Source organism: Haliotis rubra, unplaced genomic scaffold, assembly GCF_003918875.1.
Source record: "Haliotis rubra isolate DU_JTF1 unplaced genomic scaffold, ASM391887v1 Scf15, whole genome shotgun sequence".
In the NCBI taxonomy this organism is placed as follows: Eukaryota; Metazoa; Mollusca; class Gastropoda; order Lepetellida; family Haliotidae; genus Haliotis; species Haliotis rubra.
In genome coordinates this window covers 1,363,545-1,387,968 of record NW_025765447.1, presented here as the reverse complement: position 1 = coordinate 1,387,968, position 24,424 = coordinate 1,363,545, and positions in this window count along the sequence as shown.

The window sequence follows — 24,424 nt, the reverse complement described above, 5'->3', positions numbered from 1 at the left end:
TGCCCAACTGAATGCGTTTTTGACGGCCATTTTTAAAGATATTTACTTGAACCCGACCATCGGTCTACAAAACTGTGCTACAGCTAAAACTATAAGCTATAGTTCTATAATATAATATTGTTGATTGAGCCGTTAAAAAACAAACCAACGAAGGAAACGAATGAGAAGTGGTACATCACACGGGGTGTAAGTTTATCCAGCACTCCTGACCAGATCGATCCTCGGTAGCCGTAGTACTGCAGAGGTAAACAAAAAGCAAGGACCCCAAACACCCCCACCCCACCCCAACACCCCAAAACCAAAAACAACCCAAACAAACAACAACAAAAAAACAACAAAAGAACCCAAAGAAAGCAAAACAAAAAAACACTCCCAAGCATCAGCGAGAAGGTTATAATGTTAATTCTACCCAGCAGAGTGCGGGCTGTGACATACACTGAGAGCTTATACCTGGATGATGTATTGATACAACGCCCACACGTACATCTGCCGCCAGGTATACAAGGACATGTCACCTACACAAGGAAACGAATACACAGTGCGAATGCACTATTCCAGCAATATCACGGTGGGGGACACCAAAAATGGGCTTCACACATTGTACCCATGTGGGGAATCAAACCCGGGTCTTCGGCGTGACGAGCGAAGGCTTTAACCAGCTGGGCTACTCCACCGCCGATAAATACTATTGTTACTACTCGCAACGTTTTGTGGAGTGAGTGAGTGAAAGAGTGAATGAGTGAGTGAACGAGTGAGATTTTAAGCGCAATTTGCAATATCAACCGGCACTCGCGAAATAGGTTTACACATTTTTTACTAGCTACCCAACTGCCCCGTGACAGAATGTAGACAGCCTAAACCTGGCTTATTACCCGTTGGTTTTAGTTCCGGAAATGTTATTGATGATTTACTACATAGTCAATACTTACTTCACTGCAAACATGTAGGCTTTGGGGACGTACAGTTTGTTGGAGACTAGTACTCTTTTGAAGTCAACCCTCCCAGACTAATTTAGTACCATATCTGAACATAACGTGCCTATTGAACAATGATTATTTGGAGTGACACTTAAGGACAAATTAAGGACATTTTCGGGATCAGTTTATATTTTTCGACACTTTAACTCAATTTGAAAACCGTAGAATGGTCTCAGTCACAGCGTACATGTCAGTGGAATTCTTACCACGGCAAACTGTTGAAACATATTATCCTCAACAGGCTGACTGCTCTCAATTACAGATATGCACATATTAAACACGGAACCAGGAAACTCAAATGCTGATAAGTTTAGCTGAGCTGTTTACGTTCAACCCACGTGAAATATGGACGGCACATGTCAATCGTTGAACTTGTCAGAAACCAGATATGTGTTAGAAGTAAGTGTTCATGACCAGAGGCGACATATGGTTAGAGTACATGTTGCAGTTTTAGTTTTAACCTTTGTAGCGGTGAGTGTGTTATAGTTTGCATGTGAAACTCCAGTAGTGGCAAGCTGCGTTCTGTGCCAGTGTTGTCTGTGGGCGGTGGGGTAGCCCAGTGGTTAAAGCATTCGCTCGTCACGCCGAAGACCCGGGTTCAATTCCCCACATGTGTACAATGTGTGAAGCCCATTTCTGGCGTTCCCCACCCTGTTATTGCTGGAATATTGCTAAAAGCTGTGTCAAACCATATCCACTCACTCACACTGTGTTTTGCTGTCATTAAAGGATCAAAAACATTCTTCTTCTTCTTACAACAACAACAACAACAACAACAACAACAACAACAACAACAACAACTACTACTACTACTACTACTACTACTACTACTACTACTACTACTACTACTACTACTACTACTACTACTACTACTACTACTACTACTACAACTATTAGGGCGGTGGGGTAGCCCAGTGGTTAAAGCATCTGCTCGTCACGCCGAAGACCCGGATTCGATTCCCCACAATATATGAAGCCCATTTTGCTGTCCCCCGCCGTGATAATGCTGTAATATTGCTAAAGGCGGGGTAAAACTAAGCTCACTCACTCACAACTACTGCTACCACTACAACAACGAACATCACTACTACTACTACTACTACTACTACTACTACTACTACTACTACTACTACTACTACTACTACTAGAACACCAAACATCAACCTTACTACTACGGGTCCTTACTACTACCACTGGTAGTACTACTGCTACTAATAGTACTGCTGCTACTACCACCACCACTACCCACTACTACAAGTAGTAGTCCTGACGCCGTGCTCCAAGGTTTGAGTTATCAGCTGGTTCACGTTTTATTACTAGCGAATTGGCATCGATGGGATAGATGTAACATTGTTACCCGTCAAACCCACGTCCACTCAACCTACTTTTGGGAAGGTACTACCCATTTCAAAACAAACATTTCTTTCCTAAGTCACACGACATCTGATAGAGTCTATACATATTCATCAATCTGTCCTTGACAGGGGTGTCCCATCCGTGAGTCTGTTTCTGAAACCTAATCAGGGGACACTGGTTCCAGCGTCATTAGACGTGCCATTCCAAGATTGACTGATCAAAAAACGAAGAAAGCTGAAAGCAAAATTGTTGTGGTTCTGTTTAGACAATCCGTGGTGAAATTTCTGGAACAGTGCTAAAAGCGGCGTAAAACCATACTCACTCATTGTATGGAAAGAAACGACAAATATGTACACGCGTCAAGATAAATTAGTAAAAAGGCCTCTGTTGAAGGTTTGAGAGATGCATGTGTTTGTGAAGGGTGCCACGGGTGTGGAGGGCAGCTCACCTTTTCGCGAACACCTGGTGTCATCACTGTTTGATAGTAAAAAAACACCTGATCGTAAGGGGCGAAGCCTAGTGGTTAAAGCGTTCGCTGGTCACACCGAAGACCCGGGTTCGATTCCTCACATGGATACAGTTTGTGAAGCCCATTTCTGGTGTCCCCCGTCGTGATATTGCTGGATTATCGCTAAAAGCGGCGTTAAACTAAATTCACTCACCCACCTGCTCGTAATGTAGTCGAAACCGTCCAACTGACTTTTTGCAGCTAGTTCTTGTGAATATGTAAAGTGTTTATCTACTTCAAATATGTTGATAATCTTTTGTTCATCAACGAAGCCAAAATACACATTCCACGTTACAGGATGATAGTGGGAGATAGTTGTACAGTACAATATACAATAAATGTGTAATTTACTACCTTGCTATATAAATAAATGTAGCTCCTTTTTTGAACAGTGGAAACCATCAGTTATTAAACCTATATAATTCACCTGATGAAGGAGTAAGGATATACTCCGAAACGTTGTGTTCCTCACAATAAAGAAGTAGACATCCATAAACCTATCTTCCTTATGCTTATCACTTCTAAATGCCATTCAAAGACCTGTTACATAATGTAGGTCACAAATAGAATTTATGTTGGATATAATTACTTCTCAGATGGTGATATCGGCAGCAAATATTTACAAAATGATATCTATCTTATACCTGACCTCGGCTACAAGCCTAACAATCCTTAAGATTTTATCCGTTTTGGTCTCTTTATGTAGGAAAATAAGAACTTATATTACTGAAATTTTAACCGAACACACTTCAGAGACAAAAGATAATTTTTCAAAAATCCACATGTTTTGTCTTCAACACTAACCTAATATTAATTTTTCGACAAATTCAAGGAGTAAGCATACACTCCAAATGTCGTGTTATTCACAATAAAGAAGTTGACATCCATAAATCTTGCTTTTCTTCGACAAGTTCAAGTGAAACAATCGTTTAATACGGTGCGTTTGTGAAAAAATATCAGTTCAATTTCGTATATGTGTTTATTATTCCAAGAAGAAAAGCTGCATATCCGGTCACGTGAGTAATATTTATCGATTTAGGAAGGGCAAACAAACGAAAGTTGAATTAATTATTGGGAAAAATGTAAAACTACATTTTAATCGGAGTTAGGCTGTTACTAATCCCCGCCTGAGGACATCAATTCGGATTACCTGTTCAGGTAGATATGTAATCACATGACGCCAGTGTTTATTCTTCGATTGCTTGTTCGCGAGCGCGTTTCAACCTGTAAGCAATGTATCTGCCGGCAAACTGTTTTCAAGCCGACGCCATAGAGACGGGGGGACCCATTGTGTCTATATATGTAAAACTGGTAGACTTAGGGGATTAAGCCTGAGGAATAATGGCAAACGTTTTAGAGATTACGTTGTGTGAGAAATACATGGCTAATCCTAATACACGGTGTTGACGCTTAGCACATCAAACGTAGACCAGTGACAGAAGTTGGGGCGTCTTCCCCCAGGGTCCCTCAGTGGGGGTCGGGACGGGATTGCTACCAGTCCCCTGGGCCAGCAGTCTTAAACGTCTCCCATCATATGAACTGAATCTGATTCATTGATTCATGCACACCTGAAATACCGACTGAAATATATAAAAGAACAAATATACAGAGCAGAACAAACAAGAAAAAAGAAATATCGAAAAAAAATGTAAAATGTAAAAAAATACACCACCAACAAAAAACTTAACTTGTTTGAGTGGCATTTTAGAAGTTGGGAAGTACAATAACGACATTTTTGTGAATACAAAGTTGTGGAGTGCGACGTTTCGGTACAGATGCCTGCTAGACAACGGTAGAAGAATCTTTACCGAAACGTTGCACTCAAAAAAGAAAAGAAGTTGTAATCCATAAATTTGCCATTAACTAAAAAGCATTATCCTAAAACAATACATAATATAAAAGCACACAAAACAACCAGAATCAACAGGAAAACAGACCAGTATTGTTTTCTGGTGATGGTTTTCATTTTAAAAGCAATTTGTGAGCATACAAAATGAATTGTATTGAGTGTTTAAGTGAATGAATAAATTAATTAAAACATTATTACACGACAAATACTTTATATCATTCTGCTACAATATGAGTATCGATGTGGAAACGTAGTATGAAGCCAGAGATGATTATAAAGGGTTGAAATGTACGGATGTCAGTTTCTGCAATACGTGGATGTGGAACATTTTTGGGGTACTATTCAGACCTCAAAAGGAAACAAGCTCCGTTCGAGATATACAGTTTCAAAAGTCGACATCACCATGATTTTTTATTGGACATGTCAATTAGTATGAAATGTTTGAATGGCATTTAGAAGTGATACACATAAAGTGTCAAATGCGTGGATGTCAGTTTATGTATTGTGAGGAGCACAATGTTTCGGAGTAAATTCTTACTCCATCATCTGAACACGTCATGCTCTTCATCTCATAATACTGAAGGTGACATTCATATATTTCCCCCTATACGTGTGTCACTTCTGAAAGCCACTCATAGACTTCAAAGATGATTAGATTACAGGTATGAATTCCTCATAATATATTATTTGTTTTTCGGAAATACATTTTGTTGGTTGTCTCGAACCCCACATAAGTCGAACAACACATCCATTCGAAATTTTTACACACATAGCAACATCAATGAACCGTAGTTTTTGGGGCTATCCAGCTCGGGTGCCAATGTGTTACGTTGCAGTCTGTAACAGCATATTCCAGGCATGTGTACGACAATGTCGCTCTTTATCTCCTTTCTTTTTGTGTACGAGGAATTTTCTCAGGTTTGAAGTGCGAAAAACAACGCGTTTTCACGGCCATAAATTAGTGTTAAAGAGTAACAGGAATACGAAATTCAATACGTGGTGTTTCACCAACAGACCACCATAACTGTAACAACAATCAGGTCTCATTACTGCAGTATATCGTGTTCCATTACAACAGTATATCGTGTTCTATAACAGAGCAATTATACATCATGTCCAATAACAGCTCAATTAGGGTTATATTGACACTATTGCTGCAGAAATTCTGCGAACGAAATTATTGAATTTTGTTTGAATACTCTGTCCTGGTGTCCCGACTGGCTTTACAGGCTGTGATTATCGGCTACATAGAGGTGAGTCGACTCAACGTTGCCACATGGTCTGAACCAAAATATTCAATGACTTAATGTTGATCAAAGCCGCGTGGTCTAAACAAACAATTCAATTACTTTTGATGGAACAATGTTTATGACAGGCGTTATCTACGCATGTATGTGGCACAATTTATATAAATCGCATTTAAATGTTAAATGAGACACAATTCCTTAACGATTGGACCAGTTTGATTCAGGTTCAGTATAACCAGGGCACAGTTTTACAAATCTATTGTAGTGTCGTAACTCCCATATTTTGTGTTACGACAGTCTTGGCACTAAGATTGTTTGTGAAACCGGGCACAGGCTCTGTGCCCTGGTTGATGCATACCATCATATCCCGAATGCGTGGACCGTTACTCATACTATCAATCACTGGATTCTATAGTCCAGGCCCCGATTTCTCAAAACAAACTCAAGTCTTGACTTGAGTTTTGACTTAAGTTCAAGTTTTTACTCAAATTTGAGAAAAAGCAGGAAACTGCATTTCCCAGAATGAACTGTAATCGATATTAACTTCAAACATAGTAGACAATTTGAGTTTGGTGGATAGATTACTTAAGTTGTTTGGGCTTTTTTTATTTTAAAAATGCAGTTGAGTTCAGCTGTTTCAAATTGTCAAACTCAGTTTGAAATTTGAGCAAAAACTTAAGTTTCTTTCGAGAAATCGGGCCATGGTTATGATATACAGGTCGTAGTCTTGTAATACAACAAGGCCAGACAACATACACGGTCACGACATATCAACATAGTATATGGTTCTGTTTCATTTAAACGTCTAGTGGCGTTTAAAAGTTGGGGCACTAAGGAAGGATAGCAATATGTGGCTGAACAACTTCTTTATTACAGAAATTGCGACCTTTCGGTGTAGGTTCATCACTTAATAAAGGTGTTAGAACCTACACCGAAACGTCGCTCCTGCTCCAATAAGAAGGTGTTATCCATATATTGCTACCCTTCCTCATCAAAACTGCCGAGCAAAGGAAAATATCTAATAAAGTTCTTGGTGGTTAAAAATAAGACAAACAGTAAATGGTTATTCTATTCTATTGTTACCATCATCGAAACTGCCGAGCAAAGGAAAATATCTAACAAAGTTCTTGGTGGTTAAAAATAAGTCAAACAGTAACAGAGTTTCTTGAGAGGCATATCGAAGTTGGTATTGAAGATTAAGTCCAAATAGTTTACGTTACACAACGTTTCCGAGCTTTTTCCATGTCCCTTCGTCAGGTGAATGCCCAGAAACGTTGTGTATACAATAAAGAAGAAGTTGACATCCATAACATGTTGTCTTATAAACAGTAAATGGTTATTCTATGGTTGGGTATCCGATATGGGTATAATGGACGATATTACACGGTTCATACCCATTAGTACCTCAATACAGCGGACGTGTACTTGACGTCTAAAATAAAGTTATACATTCTTTGTGGAATGCACTAACATTTGGGTACTTTCCCGAGTTATCTCCGATTCTATGTTACTTTAATCACAAGCTGTGACAGAATATATTGAGAATATGCTATGCTGAAAATTCTAATGTAGGTGTATTTTGTACTTTGATGTCATATTGACTGATTTATATCATGCTTATACTGTTACAGAAACGTTTGAAATATATTCATGTAGTATTGGACGTTTGACAGTCGTCAAGTTAAATATATGTGAAGATATACGCTTTTTAAAAAAATCATTCTTTGAATCTTGACAGAAAATAAGATGAATACATGGAATTACTAATGTCGATTCTCTACATCATCGACTTTACGACTCCCAGTGGGAACAACACGACACGTTTCATTGCTACATTAATGACCTAAATCTCCTCAGTTACAACACAATTACGTTGTTTTATTCTCCTATCTGCTTGTGAAGACAGTTATATGACAGTTCGAATCAAAAAGACATTAATGAAAGATGCGAGCCACCTTTCTATGGCATCCGGCAATGTCATGGTGTGTTCGATTAGACACTACAGTGGTGTGTTCGGTCAGGTGAAACCGCGCTTGGTTTTGACACGGTTTCAAGTCGGACCAAACCGGTTGGCACAAATGACCAAATTGTCTAAAATCCTGCATTCCATTGGCACAGTTGAATGATCAGACTCAAGCGAATTATTGGCTGAATAGAACTTAATACGCTATTCAAAGCCTGGGTGACCATCGCTATTCTATTAGGCCTGACCCCTAGGGCTGTTACGTAACTGGCCTGCTATAAATCCAGGCAATTGCTTCAACTGGCAGAACCGGTCGAAGGGGTTGTACCGACAACGTTGACCTGGTCACTTTTGAAATCTGGACTCGAGCTGACCACAAGCTGACGAGGAGATGTCATGATGGTTACAAGATTACGCACTGGTCAGCCTCTGCCAAACATGGACGCTAAGCATCATCACTAACCTGAAACGTCATGAACGTCGATCAACTACGACCTTTTTACCAACATGAAGGTCAGTACATTCGCATGTTTAAAACGTCTCTGACAGTGCTCGCATAATTGATATTTTGCAGCAAATTATATATTTCCATTTTATTTTAATACGTCGGTTGCCATATTAGCATTGTGACAGATGTCGGACAGGGCTATGTATGTTATGGAAACACTCGAGGCATTGTACCGACCTCGACAAGCGACGTACGTAAGTAGATGTAGCATGTGGGACTATACATGATAGTATCACAGCTGTGGTCCTGGTTATCACCACGCTTCTATACTACATACAGCTATATTAAAATACATGAATTAAACCGGTGTAGATACAAGCACTAAAAGTTCTCTAACGTTGTCGTGTAGCCGTCGATATAATTTGAAATTATAAAATAATTTGGAATATTTATCACGTTGAACGGTACATATGGATATTGCACGTGGCAATAGTTCGCCGTGGTCCCTTTAAACAGTGTCACGTGGTACACAGTTAATCATGTTTGGAAACAACATATACATGTAGTTATTTGTTCTTCGATATTTTCCCATGTTATCGGTATAAAGTTAACACCTTGTCAAAATGGTAGTGATTCAGATGCATTTAACAATGATGATAATTATTATTAAAATAAATACTGATCGTTATTATTATATTATTATTCTTAAATTCGAATTTATCATCATAGGAAAATGATATTCTGCTCTTCTTCTAGTTATATATTTTAAGAAAATAATTTGAAAACCTCGGTAACAGCATATTCTATAAGTAACAAATATTCAGTTTGTTTTGGCCTACCTGGGACTTTGGTCAGTGAGAGTATCGAATTGCTTGCATAGATCGATAGATATTCTTTCATGCCATCAATAACAGCGGATATGTAAATAAATACTGCAGCCATTATGGCAAGTTCTGATAACACCGTTTCGGATACGCTTGTGGTTGTATCAAGTGGAATAACTGGTGTGATTGTAGGGTGTAAAGTTTATGCACCAGCTGTGTCTGCCTGCTTATCTTTCTGTGTTACTACCGCCTGTTTGGGCATACCATAAACCCACTGAAGCAAATATTTACTGATAAATATCTCGAAACTCGTACCTCGCTCTGGCCCAAAGGCTATGAAAGATAACCGTTGTTTTCACTCACTTTTGATGACCTGTATCTTGTCGCGTTATGTGATAACATTCGATCTAGCAGTTATGGAGAGATGGTGTTTATAGCCCACAAAGAAAATCCATAATATTGTCAGTTCTTGTTGGTTGTATAAAAGAAACAGTTTCTAATCCGATTTGTCAATCAAATGTAATTATTTACAGTGTATTAATCAACACAGTAATGACAGACAAATAAATGCACCACCTGATAATTACAATAACAAAGGATATAACTGAGTTTTGGTTTTACGCCGCTTTTAGCAATATTTCAGCAACATCACGGCGGGGGGACACCAGAAATGGGCTTCACACATTGTGCCCATGTGGGGATTCGAACCCGGGTCTTCGGCGTGACTAGCCAACGCTTTAACCATTAGGCTACCCCACCGCCCCCAAAGGATATAAATAGCTTTTGTTTTTTTAGCTTTTTCGTGTTACGACTTAATCTTGTTACAGAGGCAAAGCAGTAAATTCGGTTATAACGAGCTCAAAGGAAGCACTAATTTTAGTTCGACTACAATATACGGCGAGTGGCCGGGATAAAAAAGTTCGTAATATCAATCTGTTCGTCATAAGCGAGTTTGTATGTTGTTTCCGGTTGGATTCAAAAGACCTGAAACAATATTTTATGGGACAAATACCTTTTCACATTGCTTTTATGACCTGAAACACGACATAATCTTGTGAAAATGAATGACATCACATACTTAAAAATATTAATATGTGTCTGCTTCCACTGTAAGTCCCCGTATGAAGCACGGTCAGCACGTTCACGGGGCTATGACGTCACGTCACGCGCTGGTCGTGCAATGTACAAGTCCCAAGTCGTTGACTGTCAAGGAGATGATTCACACCCAAACTCGCCTGCCCATGTCATCTCGAGTAAGGTAAAGTTATGAATTATTAGAACACAACTTGTTTATGTTTACAACGCATTTTAATTAATAAGCACGTGATGCATTATCACTGCTGCAACGAGTAGGAATACGTCTACCATGCCGGCATGTCAAACCGTTAAAAATCAGATTCCGAAAATGAAATTGTTATCAAAACCATATTGAGCTAAGGTGGGGCTAGTGTTATGGTGTATAGATTTATGACCATTCGCAAATATAGATTACACACGTAAGACATCAACAGGGTGAAACATGGAGTATTTGCTTGTCGTATTTGGACATGAGAAAGTAATTCAATATCGCTGACAGCTCCAGGGCAGCTGAAGACCTGGGTTCGATTCCCCACATGGGTACAATGTGTGAAGCCCATTTCTGGTGTCCCCCGCCGTGATATTACTGGAATATTGCTAAAAGCGGCGTAAAACACCACTCACTCCTTGGCAGTGGTGCTTGTGGTTGCTCTGTCAAAAGTTTTATTCCATCTACTCTGTGCCAGTAATCTTTAAAGATGAGACTCGTACCCTGATTATGTAACGTTTCAAACAATATAAATATCCTACACATCAAACGTCAACTACAGGTCGTTGCCCCTGCTAATTTTCTTTCTTCAGCTTGTACGTCTCTTTTCTTTTCCACTCGATTCAACTTTCACACGCAACCAAAACGGAAGGCCCGGGATTAGTGACACCACAATCAACACCCATTAACATCGTACTATAAAACTCAATGGGGAATGCTTTAATACCAAACACAATGTTCCTTACGCAATAACAAGAATACACCTGTATAGCCCTAGGTTAGCTCCCTTGGTTCACGTCCGACGATAGAAGATCGCAAACAATACGTGTTAATGTAACGTCCAAATACTTTTTCTAAGGTAGCACAAACGGATGGGATTAATGAATTGCCTGCGGGGTGTATATCCTTTCATGTAACCCATAATCCCCCTGAGGCGTTTTCTAGGGACTTATTAACGCTCTGTCGATGCAATTAACTTGAAATAAGGCTTTGATTGCGGTGGCTGTGCTTCGCGGATTAGCCATTGTGTTGTGACCTGTGTTACGTAATTGGCGCTACCCCCGACTGACCGCTAATGTCCGAGCGACGGCTGCGGCTTTGTGGGACTTACGACTACCTACCTGACAGGTTATTGCGTTGCAGGTAGCTTGGATCAGATGGTCAGTTACAAACTAACACGCAGTATCGACTGGCCACTGGTCAGTTCTCTTGTTACGGCAGGCTGGGCGAGGCAGACATGGCAACGTTCGTGTAAGTTGATGTTTCTTATGTTTAATTTTTCTTGATTTAGGAAATAATTATGAGCACTAACATAAACCTTTCAAAGGTTATAAAGACAGCTGACCTGTTGATTTCAACATATGTAGTACCTGTTTATAAGCTGTCACATTAAAACATTAAACAAGTTGAAGTCAGCGAGTTAACACTGTCTTAAGATACTACAGCTTTTAAACTGCCACTTCGATTACAGTCCTATGCGCAGAGATAGATAATGTAATTAAGTCCAAACATTTTTTTTGCCTAAACATTGTAAATGTTGATCGATCTGTTCACTATTACTCATAATCCACAGACATGTCAGTTCCCCGGATCAGACCTAGAAAACGGCTTGCCCTGCTGATAAGTAGAGTAGAGCCATATTTAAATTTTTGTAACTATCATCGATAGTATACCATTCTATTTTTCAATATCTGATAAACAATAAATGCTAAAATGTCAAGCAGAAAATCGTTATTCCTCCTTTACGAGCTGAGTACATAAACATAGTCATATTTTAACATGTGTGATATTTCAGCTATCGGATATCAACATTTCTTCAGGATAGGTACTGATTTCTGTTCGGGATCATCTGAAACATGACGTTTAAATCTTTCCTTTTTATCATTTTATAAAGTTCACATTGGTTCTAAAATCAGAATGATTTGTTGTTCAGTGTGTTGCCCGTAGCATCGGCCTTGGTAAGTCTGTGACGTGTATAATTGACGGCGTTATGCAACACCTGGCGAGCAGTATCGATCATACGCGCCTACAATACACAGGTGACTGCTCCATGTAATTGGATAGCATGAGGGACGCCATCTTTGATTTACTGGAATTGGCAGGGTGGGGCGTGTTGAATATAAAACAGTGGACAGAAGTTGAGGTATAATGTTAGAAGTTTTAGAATGTGGTGGATGTAAGTACGTAACTCAATTTTAGGAAGAATTGTTTAATATTTATGTGTAAACGGGCAACTGTCAGACACAGGTTTTGAGATTTTCTGAAACTGGCAGGGCGGGGCTTGTAATATCAGGCTTTGGACATTAGCTGAGTTGTAATATGAGAATTTTTTAAGTGCGGTTGATGTTAGTCCGCAACTTCAGATTTTACTTGGAATTGTATGATGTTTATGTGTAAACAGGAAAGTTTCAGAAACAAGTTTTGAGATTTTGAATTGGGATGTCATAATCAAAACTTATATGACAACCCAGGCTGTATTTCAGTGTGAGGAACCCCTTTAAGATATCTCGCTTTGGGCGCTATTTTTGGTTTAACGGCTCAACAAGTAATGTGTGGGAAAGCTGGTTGGTGACAAGGCGATGCCGTCTATAAAGGGCGATAACTTCTTGTTGACGCACACGAAAATAATCAGTTGAATATTTTTGTCAAACGTGCACGTCTTTGATATTGAAAAATCCATTTTCTGATTTTAATTTTCGTTTATTACCAATTAATATGACTCCATAGCAATTCTATTAACATAAAAGATCGGATGTTATTATTCGACAATTATTACTGCTTCCGACCACAATATACGCCATTTGTCTCTTCCCCAAAACTGGCAGTATGGAATCTGAATAGAACCCTAGGTTTATTTGAATTTATTTTGTCCGGGGATATAATTCAATGCCGCTAAATTACGGTGATGCTGCAACCGGATGTGGCGCCACCTGTCGACCAGCACGCCCATCCGGGTAACTCTCGTGCGAAGACAGTAATAAAGGCCAGCGAGTGATGACAACAGATAACATTCACGCTTTACCACAATCAACGAATCGATAAACAGTAGCATTGTGAACACCACGGACCTCGCCCACTAGCTTCTCCCCACCCCCACCAGGGCCATCGTTCTTGTTACCGTAGTCAATGTGATTGCCGTATCGATTGGGGCTCTGTGCGTTTTGTAAGGATCCATGTACAATGCATTCTTTCACTGATATGTTTATTAATATCCGTATGCGAAAACACAATTGATAACTTTGATTATATCGAAATGAATATCTCAGTACGATTTGTTGTATGAAGGACAGGCGTAAAGGGACGTAACTCTGGGGTGGTGTCATTGCACTGTCCTCTTTAACTGCTAGATACTAATTTACGTCATTTTAAGTGTTTTTTTTCCATAGAAATCTAAAAAATATGACTCAGGATATCTCCCCTGCAGTATAGTTTAGTGTTGTGAATGGCACTGGTAGAATTCACGGGCTCAATGCAGACTCGTGGTCCTCTAGTACCATACATAACGCTTGACACACCGACCGGGGGAGACACAGGTCAAGGTCACTGACCCAACGTCCATCACCTGCCTCTACCGAGTACCAGGATATTCAAGCTGTCTTGCCTGTAAATCTATTTGATTTGATGCACATTGCCGGTGTTCAAAAGAAGACTGACTAAAGAAACACGCGTTTCTGAATCGCCAGACACCGCCCATGACCTTTCAGTTGACACAGCGTGACACATTGCCGTTAAAGATTTTGTCCATTTTTTTCTGCTTTAAGAACTGACGAGGCAGGCAAATTGAAACACACTCTGACAGGATCAGAAACACACTCTGACAACCCTGTCTCATTCAACACCCCTGGACAGTACAGAGAAATATACGTATTTATTGCTATAATACCGTTCTACGCTCATCTGCCATCGAACTAGTGCGCACGTTTCGCATGGATAACTGATCCAATATACATCAGACACTCAGTATATTTATTTTTCATTTCCAATGCACAGCTGGCGGGCATATTAAGTTGTCATCTAGGTTACCTGTTGAAGTCCATCTGTCACGTTCTGATGACACGGGCTGTACTCTATATCAGGTGTAGAATAATATACACGCCCGTGTGTGACGCTGTTTAAAAACTCGGAAGGTAGCTATGCCAGTGTCCCATTTTGTGAAATAGAGCGTGTCCCAGCAGCACATATATCGATTATCACTAACTACAAAACTGCAGGGTCGACTGTAAATAGTCTCCGGTCCGGCTTCTATGGGACCAGTACACGAGTCGATCGCGTTAGGCCACCACTTATCCATTTCACAACCAACAGCGGGAGAGGACGACGCATAGGCGGACTCGGGAATATGTCTGCCCGTTGTTTTCTTCGCATGAGTGAAGTCGAGCCAGCGTTCCCACCAAGGCAAGTCAGACCGGTGTTCTTCCACGCCTCGCATCACTTCACTTTACTTCCCTCGTTCGCCATATTGTTTTGCAGTGTAATTGCCTTGGTGAGTAGGAGAAGGCGACATGACGTTTGGCGGGAGATGAAGCGAGCTGGACAGGATGTCGTCTGCTTGGAGATATTCAGGAGGCTTGACTGCTCTTGGCACTGGTAGAATTCACTGATGTACATTTCTTCTCAGTGGTTCTGCAGTCCCAAACTCGGTGAGCCTGTATTATCGTCTGCTTAGCTCTGCAAATGTGTCGTCTGCTTCAAAGATTCAGCCGGGGCCGCCATCACGGCATTGACCAAACTACCTGTTGGATTCTATTGTCTGACCCACAACAGGTATGTCCGTATTCTCCTCAGTAGGGTACACTATATTAAATAAATACGCCACTTAAGACTCTTTACTTCAGAAATCAATGTGTTTGGTGCTCAGTTTCAACAGGTGTTGGGAATTACCTCACGTTTAGTACTTCTGGCTTAAGCCGTGTAGCATCTCTGTGGGTTTCACTGTCCAGGTTTTCATTGTAGCACACGTAAAACTGAACAGTCGTTACCTGATAGTTCTAGGTCAAGGAGCCTGATTTGCCTTGAAGTGGCTATAATTTGTCATCGGTCAACACGGACGAAATACAGCATGAACTATTTCAAACATGTAGGCGTCATCCCATTTCAGTCCCACTGCACGTTGGAGCGAGAAAATAAAACATTTTGGATAAAGAAACCTGCGTTTATTTCTTTTTATTTCGTGTCAAGACCAACCAAGGCTTCCTTTTATGTTCTCATACGCATCGCGTGCTAGGCCATCCTTCTAGAATCAAATTGCTATTCTTATCGATCGTATTAAGGTCTGAGGCAGTCTATTGTGGCGATTATTCCCGTGTGTTGGGTTCGTGCAATGGCTTTGGAGTCCATCTTCTATTGTGAAATGTCAAGGTACATGTCATGGCAGACAGGTGTAGAAACAACTACTAAGATCTGCCTGGTTGCTGTAGGAACACACCGCTTAGGTCTCAGCGGCTGCTCTAGTGTATAGAATAATGCAGTGATGGTGTTTGGCTTCAGGGCAACTGGCAAAATAACAAAAATGAAGCGGAATAAAGGGGAGGTTTTGATTTCATACATGAACTCTACAAGCGTGCATGTGGTGGTCGATTCAGTCCTTAACTTCTAAACGCGATACCGGACATGTACACCAGAGGGATTAGAAGACAATACAATAACCTTGTTCAGGCCCGGACAAAAGATCTTCTTGATCTGATGAGTGTTTATGAAAATACAGTGAATGTTTTAGAAACAGGTTTGTGGTGGGTTTACATCTTGCCAGAAACACGTTGTTACATATGTTGAGTTGATATCTAGTGGTAGGGTATCAAGTGCTGTTATTTAATCATTGTTGATAGTTGACAGGTTTGAAGTGGAGCGGAAGTTGTATGTTACCTTTGTTGCTAGAAATGTAGGGTGGCGGGTGCAGGAAATGCTATAACTGACAGATTTAATAAAATGCTCCATGTGTTCTGGCTTACCTATTCATTATTTAACGGTAACTAATTTTTGTATGAATCAAGAACATACAATATTCTGTAAAATTACAGGAACGAATTGACAATAGAGCGCCCTTCTCATATGAGCAGCAAGTTAACTTTTGACATGGGGAGAGCCGTCTTCAGTGGTGTACCAGTGAACTGTTGAAAGGGGTGCCGTATTTGGTGGGACAGGGCGGTGGGGTAGCCTAGTGGTTAAAGCGTTCGCACGTCACGCCAAAGACCCGGGTTCGATTCCCCAAAAGGGTGCAATGTGTGAAGCCCATTTGTGGTGTCCCCGCCGTGATACTGCTGGAATATTGCTATAAGCGGCGTAAAATCAAACTCACTCACTCACTTTAGTGGGACAACAGGTTAACTAGTAACAGGTTGGAGCTGTCTTTAGTATAGCAACAAGTTCAATGTTAACAGGTTGGATCTGTCCTTAATGGGGCAACAGGTTAACTGTTGACAGGGGGTGGGGGGTGTCGTTTCGGTTAACTGTTGACAGGTTTAGAATAACAAGTAAACTGTTGACAGGAAAGTGCCGTCTTCAATTCGACGAGCTGATTTAAATTGACTTAATTGCTTGAAGAGATATGTTGCTTAACAGTATTACAGTGCACATGCAAACATTCCGTCCCCACTAGAACCACTAGAAAACGCCACAATTAAAATCCCCACCACATCCCAAAACATGATCCAACAGAAAAACAATCTCTTTAGTCAATTATTTTGGAGTCTGCATCGATTAGCCTGTTCCTGCTTCGGAGGCATTCATAGTATGTTCCATTGGCTTCAAGAGAACTATCTGTCATCAGAATTGAGATCTAATGACTGGTTGCGTGCCAAATGCAACGAAACCCCTTCGAGACAATCTCCATGCCTATAGGGTCAGCAATAAACTGAACATAATCGGAAGCAGAGCTCGTATTGAGAATATTATCTACTTGAAACCTTAATCCTTTTAATCATTGTCAAGTTCTTTCAACGTTAGTAGAAACATCTAAATTTCCGCTGTCGCTTTAAATGTGAAGTAAGGATTTAATTTGGTCGTTCTACATGTTTTTTTTCTTTGCTAGACTATTCCAGGTCCCGAGTAGAGTGTCCTAAATGATGTTATACGGCTGTTTGCCAACGTTTATTAGTCTGAAATGATGTACATGTAGTTTGGTTCTTTGATACGACTGTTTCAATTTTGTTATCTACTACCCATCAAAAGTTTAGACTCTCTAGTGTAAATGTAGCCATTACTTCAGTCGACTGTTCTAAACTAGATTTTGCAAAATATTCCTGCTTAAAGGTACTGTTTACACATGAACTGATGTATTGTAAAACAAATTCGCAACGTTGAAAAGATTATTGTTATGAGTTCAACAGATGATAAAACTCGGTGAAAATTGGCGAATTGTTAACAATTTACACAAATACAGCTGTTCACATGCACGATATTTGCACATGCTTTTCAGCAATTTGATGCATGATTCTCGTGCAATTCATCTGCATGACGTCTGCAGTTGGTTCCCCCAAGTTAGTGGAGAAATTCATCTTCGATGTAACCATACATATATATATATAACATATAGTGAGTGCTTTAAGCGAGTCTAAACTTTGATGGGTAGTATATTTTGAGCTGAAGAAATACAACATTCCTCGATACATCAGGGAAGCAGGCTACAGCAACTCACATGCCTTCGTGCAGTGAACCATGTATACTAAAATACCTGAAACATACGGCTCAACGTTTGATAGGGATTATAAAAATTCTTTTTACAAATACACGTGACACATGTAAACCAAGTTTTGCATGTCGTCAAAAGAAAACATTCCCTAATTAAAACTTGAATAGTGTATGCATATTGCAACATTCGAAATATAGCTCGAAAACTGTCTTGCACCTTTGATTAACGATGTACCGGAAGTGTAGACAGTTATCTCCCTTAAAACGCGGCCCTCAGCCACATCCACTTACCAGCTGTTGAAAAAATATTTGCATGTGAAAGCATAATCATTTTCACCTTTTTTAAATGAAAACATCGATGGTATAAAAAGGCTTCTGTTTAACTGAATAATCAGAATGCAGTTTGAATAAACAAACACGTACGATGACCCCGTCCTTCGCACTGCAAACCCGATAAGGTTCTAAGATGTGTGTGCTTAAAATATCAAATTTCGAGCAGGCCAAATTAGGACTTCCATTACGCCGCGTTCATTCTGGACTAATAAATCACCGAGAAGCAACCTTAGTGGCCAGCATCCAGAATGAATGGCAGTGTCAGAGATGAATCAGTGGTCAAGAGAACCTGCCAATGGTCTAAGTCGGCGACATCTGAATGTCAGTGGTCACTGCGTCTTGTAGACTTTTCATCAATCACCACGCGATGCCTTTGGTTGAGGAGACACAATGGTGCAAATAATGCTCATTATTGTACCGGTGTTGATTGAAATAGTACCCCGTGAAATTCAATCCTATCCCCTATTAAAACAAATTCGAGATTATTGTGATGTATTTTAAACGGTATATAGGGAAATGTTTTTTTTACGGTAATTCAACATATTATAAATAAGGTTGTAGTCAAATTGACATTGAAAATTGTAAAGTTTAATTTTCAAAACTGAACTGTTTCTACCTTGCTTCTCACTATGCAAGTTTTGCACTTTCTGAGAGCAGCCTTTCAACGATACACTGGCTCAGGCCTTCGAAATCCTAACCTCACTTCACCAATATGATCACCGTGTTTTCTGCTATAGATCTTTATCCCATGATTACAATTCAGTCCCCAACTGTAAATCATACGTCCTAGTCACGATTGCCTGTTCATATCATTCACAATAGACGACTAACCCTTGGAAGTTATTTAAATTATTGTTAGTCTGCGATAAAACAAGGCCCCATTGACCTGGCGTTAGACCAGCATTCCATATCGCCGGGAAAACACCAATATACTGTTTCTTTCCCACAAGATCCGCCCAACAGCATGCCCGAGAAGACAGTGCACAGTGCTACCCACCACGGATGATGAATACACCCGATGGGGGCTATGTGGCTGGGGAGTCCAGCCCGTAACGTGTGTATGGTTCCTCCGAGTTTGGTCCCACGGTATTCAGTTTGCAGGTAATCTGTACCTTCGCGCAGTGGGGTCCTTTGTTCGTCGTACATGACAAGGCAGCGTTCCTCGAGAAGAAAAGGGATTCAGTTGTTCCGCCTGGATGACTTGACATGGGGGCCCCCGGGTGTCATGGCGACGGTGACAGGGTCTGACTGACAGCTACAAGCCATTGTGCGAAGGCTGAGAACGCTGGCTACTGTTGGTGGGAGCTGGAGGGTGGTTGTAGCTGAGGGAGGAGGGGGAGGGGTGGGGGGTGTTGGTGAGGAGAGTTGGTGAGGAGAGGGAACTGGAGTGAAAAGGGGGAGAGACAATGGCAGAGAGGGTGGGAGAGACGGTGAGGGTTTATGTGATGTTGACCGACAGGGAAGCGGGAGAGATGTTGATACAGTAGAGTGGTATGGGTTGGTATGGTAGGGAACATGCTGGTGTATGTGTAAGACGTTGTTTTGATACACTTTGGTGAGGTAAGAGTTGGTAGACGCTGGTATACGTGTTGGTATTGTTTGGTAGACTGATATTTGTTAGTATGGTTAGGTAGACGCTGATATTCGTGTTGGCATGTTCGGGTATATGCTTGCATAAAATGTGAAGTTATTGTTGGGTTGACACAGGTGTAATATGCGTTGGTTGGATAGACACAGGTATGTTATACGTTGGTAGTGTAGACGCAGGTGTGATGTGCGTTAGTAGGGTAGACACATGTGTGCTATCCGTTGGTAGGGTAGACGCAGGTGTGATATGCGTTGGCAGGGTAGACGTGGGTATGTTATACGTTGGCAGGGCAGACGCAGGTGTTGTAAGCGTTAATGGAGTAGACGCAGGTGTGATTTGCGTTGGTAGGGTAGACATTGGCATGATATGCGTTGGCAGGGTAGACGTGGGTATGTTATACGTTGGCAGGGCAGACGCAGGTGTAATAAGCGTTAATGGAGTAAACGCAGGTGTGATGTGCGTTGGTAGGGTAGACGCAGGTGTGACGTGTTGGTATGGTAGACAGTGGTATGGTATGCCGTGGTAGGGCAGACGTAGATATAATATGCGTTGGTATGGTAGACAGTGGTATGATATGCGTTGGTATGGTAGACAGTGGCATGATATGCGTTGGTATGGTAGACAGTGGCATGATGTGCGTTGGTATGGTAGACAGGGGTATGATATGCGTTGGTATGGTAGACAGTGGCATGATATGCGTTGGTATGGTAGACAGTGGTATGATATGCGTTGGTGTGGTAGACAGTGGCATGATATGCGTTGGTATGGTAGACAGTGGCATGATATGCGTTGGTATGGTAGACAGTGGCATGATATGCGTTGGTGGTAGACAGTGGCATGATATGCGTTGGTATGGTAGACAGTGGCATGATATGCGTTGGTATGGTAGACAGTGGCATGATATGCGTTGGTGGTAGACAGTGGCATGATATGCGTTGATGGTAGACAGTGGCATGATATGCGTTGGTATGGTAGACAGTGGCATGATATGCGTTGGTATGGTAGACATTGCCATTATATACGTTGTCAGGGTAGACGTGGGTATTTTGTGCGTTGGTAGGGTAGACGCAGGTGTGATGTGCGTTGGTAGGGTAGACACGTGTGATATCCGTTGGTAGGGTAGACGCAGGTATGATATGCGTTGGTAGGGTAGACGCAGGTATGATATGCGTTGGTAGGGTAGACACAGGTATGATATGCGTTGGTAGGGTAGACGCAGGTATGATATGCGTTGGTAGGTAGACGGGGGTCTCATGCGTTGGTAGAGTAGACGCAGATATGACAATGCATTGGTAGGCTAGACGTAGGTATGATATGCGTTGGTAGGGTAGACGTGGGTATGTTGTACGTTGGTAGGGTAGACGTGGGTATGTTGTGCGTCTGTAGGGTAGACTCAGGTATCATAATCGTTGGTAGATTAGACGCAAGTATGACATGCGTTGGTATGGTAGGAAGTAGTATGATATGCATTGGTAGGGTAGACGGTGGTGTGATATGTGTTGGTAGGGTAGACGGTGGTGTGATATGTGTTGGTAGGGTAGACGGTGGTGTGATATGTGTTGGTAGGGTAGGAAGTAGTATGATATATGTTCGTATGGTAGACGGTGGTATGATATGTGTTGGTAGGGTAGACGGTGGTGTGATACGTGTTGGTTTGTAGACAATGGTATTACATGGATTGCATGTGCTGGTTTGACAGAGGGAAGGGGATGCGACATGGTGCATGCTGATCTGAATGTTTGAGAAGGTTGAGATGGGAGCTGTTGCTTGTATCCAAGAACAAATTAACTTCCCACATCAATAGTGAGTTTGGAGATCATAAGAATATTGATAGAAAACCGCAAAAGCAACTTGGGCACTAAAACCAAGAACAGAAGGGATTACGGCGCAGGTAAAGATTAAGGTCGACATAAAATGAAATGAAGAAGATAGCCTTAGTGATTTGAGATCAATATCGGATAAGCGGTGTGGATGCTAAATATAAGGAACATGGAATTTGAATAACAGGTGCGCGATGAAAGAATTACAGCGTGAGTTGCGAATTAAGGGCTAAAGGTGATTGTTATAATGGGCAATAGATTTTGGGGAAAATGGGGTGAGCTGTACAACATGAAAGGAGATCAAAAACACCCGATTCTTTCATGTTATTGTGATGAATCAGTCATTGCATGAACAATACCCGTGCAGGGTAGAAACAGGGTCAGAGACGAACAATTTCGCAACAGTACGGATTAGAAATGATGACATCTGGATTGGGCAAAATAGCGCCGCTGCGGCTGGAAGGACACTACTTGCACAAGGTAGGGTTAAGGGAGATCGACTTCCATATGGGTGAAAGTCTGGGTACAGGCGAATGATGTCTGTATGGGTATAATTAGGGTAAATAAACAACAATACCTCGATTGGGTAAAAGTAGGCTTAAAGAAGGCGCTGTCTGTATTGTGCCATGGGGTAAAGGAACGGTAAAAGACTAACAATACCATTTATTTGTTGAAAATAAGGTTAAGTCTTGACGATATCTAGGTTGAGTCAAGTAGAAGTAGTCGGGTACTGTATTCTCGGGACGGGTACAGTAGTGGGGTACTGGATTTTCGAGACAGGTATAATAGTTGAGTACTGTGTTATTTAGACAGGTATAATAGTTGAGTACTGTGTTATTTAGACAGGTATAATAGTAGGGTACTGTATTATCGAGACAGGTACAGTAATTGGATACTGTATTATCGAGACAATAGCGAGGTACTGTATTATCGAAACAGGTACAGTAACTGGATACTGTATTATCGAGACACTAGTGAGGTACTGTATTGTCGAGACAGGTACAGGGGTTGGGCACTGTATTATCGAGACATGTATAATAGTGGGGTACTGTATTATCAAGACAGGTACAATACTCGGGTACTGTATTATCGAGACAGGTACAATAGTGAGGTACTGTGTTATCGAGACAGGTACAATAGTGGGGTACTGTGTTATCGAGACAGGTATAATAGTGGGGTACTGTATTATCGAGGCAGGTACAATAGGCGAGTACTGTATTATCGAGACAGGTACAATAGGCGAGTACTGTATTATCGAGACAGGTATAATAGTGTATTATCGAGAGAGATACAATAGTGAGGTACTGTATGAAGGCAGGCATAATAGTGGGATACAGTATTATCGGCACAGGTACAATGAATGAGTACTGTGTTATGGAGAAAGGTACAATAGTGAGGTACTGTATGACGGCAGGCATAATAGTGGGATACAGTATTATCGAGACAGGTATAATAGTGGGGTATTGTATTATCGAGACAGGTACAATAGTGGGTTACTGTATTATCGAGACAGGTTTATTAGTGGGGAATTGTATTATCGAGACAGGTACAATTGTGAGCTACTGTATTACCTAGACAGGTACAATAGTGGGGTACTGTATTACCTAGACAGGTACAATAGTGAGTTACTGTTTTTTCGAGACAGGTATAATGGTGGGGTACAGTATTATCGAGACGGGTACAGTGGTTGGGTACTGTGTTATCGAGGCAGGTGCAATAGTGAGGTACTGTGTCATCGAGACAGGTACAATAGTTGGGTACTGTATTATCGGATCAGGTATAATAGTGAGGTACTGTATTATCGGGACAGGTACAATAGTGGGATACTGTATTATCGGGACAGGTATAATAGTGGGATAATGTATTATCGGGACAGGTACAATAGTGGGGTACTGTATTATCGGGACAGGTATAATAGTGGGATAATGTATTATCGGGACAGGTACAATAGTGGGATACTGTATTATCGGGACAGGTATAATAGTGAGGTACTGTATTATCGAGACAGGTACAATAGTGAGGTACTGTATTATCGGGACAGGTATAATAGTGAGGTACTGTATTATCGAGACAGGTACAATAGTGAGGTACTGTATTATCGGGACAGGTATAATAGTGAGGTACTGTATTATCGAGACAGGTACAATAGTAGGGTATTGTATTATCGGGACAGGTATAATAGTGGGATAATGTATTATCGGGACAGGTACAATAGTGGGGTACTGTATTATCGGGACAGGTATAATAGTGAGGTACTGTATTATCGGGACAGGTACAATAGTGGGATACTGTATTATCGGGACAGGTATAATAGTGGGATAATGTATTATCGGGACAGGTACAATAGTGGGGTACTGTATTATCGGGACAGGTATAATAGTGGGATAATGTATTATCGGGACAGGTATAATAGTGGGGTACTGTATTATCGAGACAGGTACAATAGTGAGGTACTGTATTATCGAGGACAGGTACAATAGTGAGGTACTGTATTATCGGGACAGGTACAATAGTGAGGTACTGTATTATCGAGACAGGTACAATAGTGGGGTACTGTATTATCGGGACAGGTATAATAGTGAGGTACCGTATTATCGAGA